We start from the raw sequence: 7,679 nt of genomic DNA, 5'->3' as shown, positions 1-7,679 counted from the left end.
ACATCAACAGTCTCTTAATCACGTTGTTCGCGATGACACACGTTGATGTCCACTGGCATTTGCGTCGCGAAATTTCATCCACCGTCCCTCTTCGCACTTGCACACGGCTGGAGGAGATTGCCCACGAAGACGACGTGCTGCCGGACGACAATTACGAATGCCAGTCGTCGCGCTTGTACGCGGTTATACATGGACGGTTATACATACGTGCGCACACGCGCGGGGACCAGCGCCTTTCTTCCTCTCGCGCGGTCGTCGGTCATCGAACTCGCGGCAGATCCAAAATAAACGGTCGCGGCGCGATCGCTACTGGCCGCGCGACAGTCTTGGAGGACTCGAAGGACCGACGTCGACCGCGGCTCGGAGACCGCGTTACGGCGCATGCACTCTGCTTGCGGTGCATCCCGCAACCACCAAGACGGCAAAACCGCCCGCGCACGCACGTCCGCGTGCGTCGTAAGGCTCGGCCTACTAACGCCACTCATCTCTACGCGATATTCCGGCTTAGAGAGCCTGAACAGCTGATCGGAGGACGCTTGCGGAGAGATGTAATTTTATTTGATTCAGAGATTATATTTTCTTTATAGATTGCTTTTCTTTGACTTATCATAATGTGATACAGAAAAAATATTTTTGAACATGTGAAATATATACATGTATATTAGAATTAAATAGGTATCTATTTCGTCGATTTAGAGGTTTCAAGTGGAAATTATTTTATTCAAGTGGTAATTATATAATTTTTCCAGAGAGAAAAAAAGAGAGAACTTATTAAATAAATGTTAGCTTTTTTTTTTTTTTTTTTAAAGGATATGTATAAAATAAAATAAAAAGTTATCACAAATAAAAGTTTGATTTTTTTTTTTCATAAAACTAAAAATTTTGAATGTTTGCGTAATTCTTGTTTGTATCAATAGATTACGTCTAAGACATTTAAAATGTATAACATCTATAAAATTCTATATTTAATTCTATGGATAAGAAACAGCTAGGATTTCTCATATTTTTATCTTTCTTTCGTATTTAGCACAAAGTGCTTCCGTAACGATATTATTATAACTTTTTGTTATCCTGAAATACAAGCTTGTCTCTTTACCATGATACCGTAAACGTTTCGATAAAATGAATTGCAACACGCTACTTTAAATTGCGATATCCTACATAAGTAAAAACATGATGAATGTTAAATACACGACACGCGTACAAGCTGCAACAACCTGATCGCGTGCGTGTGCGATGTGGACGATTAGTTTTGCCGCGGGACTGCGAGAAAGAATCCGGCGTGAAATCGCGTATTTAAAATAGGAAATGAGATATCAACGCGATGAGATCATAACGTCGGAGAATCGATGAAGGAATCGACGCTCGGTGGTTACTCGTGACGAATATCCGCATTTCCGGAGAACTCTTATCGACTACGCTTATCGAGAACCGTCATCTCGGATCGTGCGATTGATTAAGGAGGAACACTGCCACGGATCAACTACGTCAAAAGTTAATAAATCTAATAATACAATACATTTTGAGATTTATGAATTTAACATTGCGTAAAGAAGCACATTTTTAGCACCTTTTAAAATATAAAATTAATAACTAATTTACGAGTTAAAGATTTTTGTTGCGTAGAATTTTTATTCTCATGAATTTTCGTGGTACATTAAATAAAAAAGATTAGTTCGATAATAAAATAATATTTATGATTTCGAAATTAAATTATTATATATTTTTCGGGGGAAATCTTTATTTTGTACACACACACACACACACACACACACACACACACACACACATATATATATATATATATAATTCACAAATTAATTATTAATTTTAGATTTTTAAAGGCGAAAATCATAAATCTCGAATATATTAGATTTATTAACTTTTGACGTAACTGATCGGCGCAGTTACTCTTTAAATCCGGCGATAGCGCAAACGCGGAAGCAAATCCGTAGTGGCCACGTGGGATCCGTGCATCGAAACGTTATTAATCTCACACATCGTTATCGTCGTTATTGTTGTTGCAAGGGGAGCCTTATGGAATTTTTATTCGCGAATCTCCCACACGGTGTCCCACAGATTTCAATAAACTTATCATCTACCCGTCTCTGCATGAATAGATATTATCGTGATATTTATCATTCGCGCTATCTCTGGACATCGTATATTCTCGCTATTGTTGTTGTAACTGACGTATAATTAAACATATTGGGGTTTTTATCAGGAGTTTGCTCGTTAATCCTCTAAAGATGCTAATGAATCTATTATTTACGCATGTTTATCCCCAAAATTACAAAAACTTTTTAATAGCCTTATTCTTCTCTTATTTATTATTTTATATTCGAGAAAATCTTTTGTTTTCTGTGACTCACATCTTTCAAAGCTGCTATAAAAACTGTACGTTATCAGATAATGCGTGTGTTTAAGTGTGTACTCGTTAAAACTGCAGTAGATGACCAATAGATAGACCAGAAAGTATTAGCGATTTCTTAATAAGCGTGAAAAATATGCGCTTAACTTATAATAATATTGATGATTATTTTGATATTCCGCTCTATTGGGATTCATCCAATCATCTAGGCCTGCAGATAGATGGAGGCACTGGTAAAACAACGCCGACTGGCAAACTTTAAGCCTTAATCACACGGATAAAATATAACATGAACCATTACACGAAGAATATGATGCTATTATACCGAACAGAGATGTGCGGTTGGCACATCTTTACATTTGTGTATATCAAACACAGTGATAAATATTAATAATAAGTTGCAATATATGCACACACACACTTTACGAAAGATATTAATAGCTAATTAATTAACTGATGAACTGAGTACTAATTTTGTGGTATTTTTTTATACATCTTTTTATTTTTATTTTTTATTTTTATACATCTTTTTAATACACCTTTTTATCGCAGTTTTCGTTTTTTTCTTTTTTTCCTTTTCTTTTATAGGAGAGGGGATTCATTACGTTTTGGCAAGATAGCATAGATATACGAATCGAAATAGAGATGAGACTAATAGTTTAAAGTGATGTCGAGAGTCTTCAACGTGTCAAACGTCAACGGCAATTTGATTCACATACGAGGACTTCTCTAATTTTGCATATGTTGCGAAAAATAAAATTTCTGTTAAAAACATTTCAATAGAATTAATTAATAAGTTATCGAATGAATTGATGCAGAGTATATGATATGAAAAAATATGATAAAATTAAACAAGATAAATAGCTTTTTATAAAACGTACACAAGAATAGTACAAAATAAGCGGAAAGAGGACGCGATTTTCTATTGAGATGAGATAATACTTGTACAAAGTGAACAATGTTTCCAATCTCATTTCTCGCCTCCTCGCAATTTGCGCGATTTGTGTCTGTATTTTAATCAAGTCCGGCTCCTACATATGACTCCGCAAAGGAAGAGGAAGAAGGAGGTTTTTCGAGATTGACGTCCCGCTCTTTCCGAGACGCGCGCAACGAAACGAACGCAATCATCGGTACTTGCGTTCGTGGTCATAAGAGACAGGGGAAAAAAGACAGATTCCGACTTCTTCCGGCATAATTTTATCCCGAGGGCCAGCTCGTATGTAACGAACTCTCCGTCGAGTAATATTCCTCAACGGCTCCTATCTCTCTCTCTCTCTCGCGCACGATGACCGAGCGACTCGCTCTGACCTCCGGCCATCCATCCGAGTAATTCTTTCGCCGCGAAACCGCCGCGATACTTTCCTCGGAGCATCATCGACGCTTCGCCTCAGGCAGAAATCATCGGATCGATCGAATCCTCTAATCGTTCGAGGAAACTTTAGAGTCTCCACGGATCGTCCTCCTTCCTTTCAAACCCGTGATAAAAGCTTCTCATCGTGTTACCGAGCACTTACGGTTCGCCTTTGGCCTTTGTCTCTGCGAATCCTGTCACGCTCGGCGAATCTCGGATAATAATTCGCGCGAGGGATTCGTCATCGTCGCGTGCGCGTCGAAAGTAGATTCACATTACGAATATGATCGTGTTTACGATTATTATCGCACTAGACATATTTTCCGCTCTATAATATCCTTGGAATCGTAAAATGCCATTCCTTACGAGTACAACGAGAACTTTCACATTTGCGAAGCGAATCAATCGAGAAACATACTTCATTAGAGAGCGCGATAATCACTCCTCTCTGACAAGGTTTTCATAATTAAAAAAAAAAAGAACAAGTTTCTCCACTCTTGCGCACGTTGAACTCACAAAAGATTAAAGTATATCGCTACAATTTCAGGAAAAAGCGCGCCACCTGATCCTTGTCAAAAAATAACATTTACATTTGATACGCTGAGACGCGTAAGAAGGAAGTAAATAAACGGAAAAGCTTCTAGCCAGAGAGGATATTTGCTTTCAATATACCGAATCTGAGATATCGACGAAATATCACGATTTACTCGCGAAGGAAAAGAGACGAACTTTTCTTTACCGGCAATCTGCGAATTCATTTTGCTTCCTTTTGATATCGCGACCTCTCGTCTATTCGCGCGCAAAGCGCATATGCAAATCTTATGGAAATATGACCAATTCAACGCCGTGCGTCTCGGCTAGACAAAACAGGCGCAATTAAAATTCCATCTACATACACACATACACGATCGATTTTTAAAATATTTCCGCGATGGCGAAATGCATTAGGTATAGGTGGCGATTTTAGATATACGCGGAAATTATGTATACGAATATGTTAATACTTCTAAGCAAATATCAAAGTACCTGTTTCTTATAAATAAGTGTGCACACTACGATCATATCATTTTTATATCATTTTTAATCGTATTTTAATCAAATTTTGATATATGGCGTAACATACATACACACATACGCATTAAATGTGACCAATAACAAAATGGTCCGCTCTCTCTCTCTCTCTTTTTCTTTGATAATATTATAATATAACGAAATATTAATTATATATATATTATAAGAGAAGGGATCATTATATATATTTGCGAAAGAAAGCTTTTTATAATATTCATTGAAAGAGATGGAACGAAAAAATTTCAGTACTATATGTATGTAATATCTACTATATTTCAAAGAAATGACAAATGTGCACGTGGTTTCTTCTCGTATCGTCTGACAATCGCGCTAAACGTTGACAGAATTTTTGCAAAATCGTTCGAGGACAGGCCGCAGAGACATTTTCGTCGCGCTCCGAATTTTTTCATTCAAAAGCATCTCAGAATTCACTTGCGTCAGGCGACGACGACGACGAGAAATTGATTCGGTTCAGTAGTGTAGTTTCGCGGACGTGACGACGCAAGAAAGAAAGAACAAGACGGTAAACGGAAAGAGAGGAGCAAGACACGGGGAAGTGAGAGGGGGAGGAGAGGGTAGGGGGTAGGAGGGGGGGGGGCGGAACAAGAGAGCGAAAGAAGGAGGAGGGATATATTGGCCGGAATATTTACGAGGAGTCGAGCGCGATGCACCCCCACCAAAAAGTTGGCTCCTGGTTGAGTCCTCCATTGTATGTACCATACGTACACATATGTGTGTACGCGTACGCTGCTTAAATATATATGTGCTCGTATACGTAGAAGCGTGTGTGAAACGAGACGTGGCAACGTAGGCTGGAATGCAGTTTAGGAACGCACGAGTCGCCCACGAGGCGAGCCCGGCCCTCCTTCTCCTCTTTCTGCCACCGCTATCCTCACCCTCTCGCGTCCTCTCCTCGTTACAGGAAGAAACGAGGGCCAAGAGAGGTGACACGAGGCTACCAGGAAGGAACTCGCTGGAATTCCCTGAGAGGACTTTTTCTTCATTTTTGCACGTAAGAATTTTATATCTCTTTTCCCTCTTTCGTTCTTTGTTATACGCGGGACGCTTTGCTCGCGAGTTTTTCTTCCTCCGGTGGGAAATTATTTTCCTTTCGATTCATTTATGTATCTCTCTACTTGTATACATATATAATGTGCTGTACTAATAATGAAGCGCAAATCACGAAGGCGTATTAAAATTACCTCATTGTGTTTTGTAACAGAGTTATGGGTTACATCCCCATCAGAAGCAAAGTGCGTATCTTGCATGTCTAAGTGGCAATTCAACGCGGGCACAAAGAAACGCTTTAGTTCTAATTATCTCGAAAGAGAAAGTGATAACAAGTATACTCCGCAATCTTTTATATAATCGAAGAGCCTAAACAATTTATTTTTTCATATAATTTCCTTTGTTTTCACGCGATTGAAAACTCGCTTCTTATCGCGATAACCCGGCATTATCATCGATAGCGCTGAAATTTTCTCCTTGAAGGACAGTGAGAGAGTTATAAAATCCTATCGGGTCTCGCGCGAAGGAAAGTGAAAGGATCGTTTCGCGTATCCGCGTGTGAGACGACCCGGCATCCTCGATCGTTGCCGCGCCTGACGTCATCGGCGAGAAGAGAGGCCTCTCCTCTCTTAATTGGCTCGGCGTCTAGCGCGTTAGGGCCAATTGTCCGACGTATAACGTAACGCCGACGCAGCTTCCCACGCCCGGAGTCCTCTCCTCCGAGGCGCCTGCCTGAGCGGTCTGACATGAGCGAGCGTCGTCGCGCTCGGTAACAGGTACTTTGCTGGCCGCTGCCGGCCGTGCATAGGTATCGCTATTCACTTGCGATTCGTGACGCGTCTGTGCACAAACTGTCTCTGTCCACTGCGAGACAAAGCTTGTCCGTGCTTGTCACTCTGTATCTATCTCCTGCGAGATATAATTCTCTCTCGTGGCGTATTAATTTTTAAAAGATCAAAACTGGACTTGCTTTACGTTTTGATTTATGCAGAGCTTTGCGTTTTTAAATAATGTAATGAATAAAATCTCAGCCGGGTTTTCGCCGAGAGAAATAATTTAAGACTGAGAAAACAATAATTCCAATTGTCTCATGGCTCTAATAAGAAATAATAACAATAAAATTTTTATATAGTATTATTATTGAAGCTGAAATAGAGAGAGAAAAAGAAACTTGAATATTAGGGAAACATTATTAAACGAGATGTTATCGTTACCAGACAAAAGATTTTGATCATGCTAATTAAGTTAAATTGAATAAAATGAGGATGTAGAAATTAATTCCATCGATGAAAAAAACGACACACACTATAGTGGTCGATGACGCAAATTCTCACGTGATACGCGGACGTTTGAAGGTGTTCGCAGGTCTTCAACCCGCATTGGGACATATACGGGAAAGGAATGTTTACATCGTGCACCACGATACAGAAGAACTGGAAGGAGAGTCAGGCAGGCAGGCAGGCAGGCGATAAGAACCGTTGCATATAGCGCTATCAACGGCTATCGGTTCTGCAAGCGGCGATTAACGCTTGACATTCACGGTCGGACGAGATTTAACGAAACGATGTGACAAATCGTGACATATAGTCACATGGTCGAATATTTCTTCGGCATACTTTCTACGCATGCGAAATGATATCATTTCATACCCATCTTACTGTTATCTCTGTCATAATTTTCATTGAGTTGCGCGCTTTTGTTACACGTGACATAGACACCAACATTTACGTCGCTTTAAATAAATAATAAATCTCAGAATGTTCTCTTATTTAACATAACGGATTGTAGAACGCAAAGGGTTAAAAGAATTAGAGAAAAATGTTTTCAACTGTTCTTTCAGATTAGCTATAACGTACAAACGTCATCAAGAATTAAAAT

General features: G+C 39.5%; 1 long non-coding RNA gene across 2 annotated transcripts in view; it reads right to left on the bottom strand.

The window, feature by feature from the left end:
- Positions 1-7,679, bottom strand: part of LOC138935855 (uncharacterized) — a 101,513-nt gene that overhangs the window by 23,451 nt on the left and 70,383 nt on the right. The window lies entirely within an intron of this gene.

Source organism: Polyergus mexicanus, unplaced genomic scaffold (assembly GCF_030449975.1).
Source record: "Polyergus mexicanus isolate NDT 795.1 unplaced genomic scaffold, iyPolMexi1.0 SCAF_8, whole genome shotgun sequence".
NCBI classification, from domain to species: Eukaryota; Metazoa; Arthropoda; class Insecta; order Hymenoptera; family Formicidae; genus Polyergus; species Polyergus mexicanus.
The sequence above is the reverse complement of the archived record's forward strand: the minus strand, read 5'-3'. Positions and strand labels throughout refer to the sequence as shown.